At 40.9% G+C, this 2500-nt stretch overlaps 1 protein-coding gene across 1 annotated transcript in view; it reads left to right on the forward strand.

The window, feature by feature from the left end:
- gabbr2 (gamma-aminobutyric acid (GABA) B receptor, 2) overlaps positions 1–2500 on the forward strand; it is a 568733-nt gene that overhangs the window by 503525 nt on the left and 62708 nt on the right. The gene's annotated exons all lie outside the window — the stretch shown is intronic.

Below are 2500 nucleotides of genomic sequence, written 5' to 3' on the forward strand. Positions count from 1 at the left end.
CCTCCTTTTTATGAAGCTGCTAATGCACTTTTTACAAATGCACTTTCACTTTGACTACTTTAACAGAGATACTTCTATTTTCTTTAACATCTCTATTTTTATCTAGCTGATATATACTTTTTAACCACCTGGTCCTGTGTTGTATGTATGCTGTCTGCTGTTTTTGCACAATCTGTATGTTACTGCTGCAACAAATGAATTTCCCCATGGCGGGATAATAAAGGGCATACTATACTAAATCATCTGAAAGTTGGAATAACCTACCCAACCACATTCAAAATGCCTCTTCACTGGACATCTTTAAACAACACCTTAAAATCCATCTCTTTTTTGGAGGCCTTTGCCTTCTAGTGTCCATAAGCACACACGATAGGCTACATACTTAGACACACATGTTATGCTAAGCGACCTTGGGTGTTTTGAAAGGTGCTATATTAAAAAAAAGGTGTTAGCATTTTTATTATTTACAGTAGTGTAATGTAGTCCTAATATAATGTAGTACTCAAAGTAACGTCCCTGTGCACAACCACTGTCCAGGTGCTGGTGATGTGCAGTAAGAGTAATCCAAGTAAATGAAGGATGAATCACCGCACACTGGTATCTTTGCTGGTAGTTTATTTGGTGAACAACGCGTTTTGCTATTGCTTCATCAGGTTCACTCTGACATTACGCATGTCACCCAAAGGTGATAAGGGTGATTACCTGGTCACATGACCTAATATAATGTGTTTCTGTCTGTCCATCTTTCAGTCTTCCATTCTAAACATCGATTCATGTGTTGGCTGGCCTCTTGGGACTTCTGAGTCTGACCCCCTTTAACCTGATTCATTAATTTTCTTGAGAATTCACGCTTGAGAATACAATACAATACAATACAATACAATACAATACAATACAATACAATACAATACAATACAATACAATACAATACAATACAAAATCCATTCAGTTCAGTTCTATTCCAAGGGTGAGCCTCTTTCGGAAGCAGTTTTGGTCATTGCTAGGGGGGTAAATACTATTCGAAATGTATCGATGTATCGCGATATAATCTGACGATCAAATTGCATCGTATCGTTGGGGGATTCTTAAGTATCGAAAATAATTGAATCGCTGACTCTAGCCCTAGCTCCATAGCATAACAGAAGTGGAAATGTAATTGGGAAAAAAGTTAAATCGTATTGTTTCATATTGTGGGGCATTCTTAAGTATCGAAAATAATCGACTCACATCGCATCGAATAATAAGATATCGATATTCGTATCGTATCATCGTGGAGGCTGTGGTTTACACCCCTAGTCATAGCAGAAGCAGCAGCTGCTCACAGGGAGACTGCGAGTGAAATTGAACCGACGGGCACTTGCAAGGTCGGTACATCGACGTAAACCTCAACAAAAAATAACTAAGTAAATAAATAAATAAATGAAAATACAATAATGAAAAAGCTGAACGATTTTTGTCTGAGGCAGCTATAAATTATTCTCATAAGTGCTACTGTCTAGGGAGAGGTGAATGAATGGGACTGAATGTAGACTCCTGTGTGTGTGTGTGTGTGTGCGTGCGTGCGTGCATGTTAGTGTGCTAACTCGACTTGGACCTTTGTTTAGAGAAGCTACGTCACTCAGTGGGTCGAAGACAACACACCCAGCAAGTGTCGATACTACTGGGGACTGAAGACTATGCCATTGAATTGTCAAGAAGAGGAGAGGGAGAGAGAGAGGGAGAGAGAGAGAGAGAGAGAGAGAGAGAGAGAGACAGAGAGAGAGAGAGAGAGAGAGAGAGAGAGAGAGAGAGAGAGAGAGAGAGAGAGAGAGGGGGATGGCAAGGCAGAGAGGCTTATTTTGTGCACACATGCACAGACACACACACACACACACACACACACACACACACACACACACACACACACACACACACACACACACACACACACACACACACACACACACACACACACACACACACACACACATACAGAGGCCACAGAGGCCTGATCTTCATTTGGCCCCAAATTGGCTCACCGCCCTGAACCCCTTACTCCTGTCTGCTTCAACAGTCAGGGTTCCCACGGGTCATGGAATTTCTGGAATATCATGGAATTTCATGAAAGTTTTTCCAGTCATGGAAAGTCATGGAATTTTCTTAACATTTGTGTAGAAGCAAAAATGTTTTTGTTTCGTGTATAACATTGTTTCTTACTGGTTATACTACAACGCTTCACAAGAGACGGTTTGGTTTAGCGCTGTAATGTGCATCATTCTAGAATGCAATGAGCCCATTTAAGTCTGGCGGTGGGACGGCGGTGAAGATAATCTTCAGTTTTCACACTTTTTAAAACTTTTTAACGTCATTTCTTTTTCTGGAAGTGGTCATGGAAAATCGCTTTTTTTGGGTCTGGAAAGTCATGGAAAATCATGGAATTTTATAGCTGAATTAGAGTGGGAACCCTGACAGTGCTGGTGCTTGCGAAACAAGTCCCCTCTTCCCATATCTGCAACAACAC

The sequence above is a fragment of the Engraulis encrasicolus genome, chromosome 20 (assembly GCF_034702125.1).
Source record: "Engraulis encrasicolus isolate BLACKSEA-1 chromosome 20, IST_EnEncr_1.0, whole genome shotgun sequence".
NCBI lineage: Eukaryota > Metazoa > Chordata > Actinopteri > Clupeiformes > Engraulidae > Engraulis > Engraulis encrasicolus.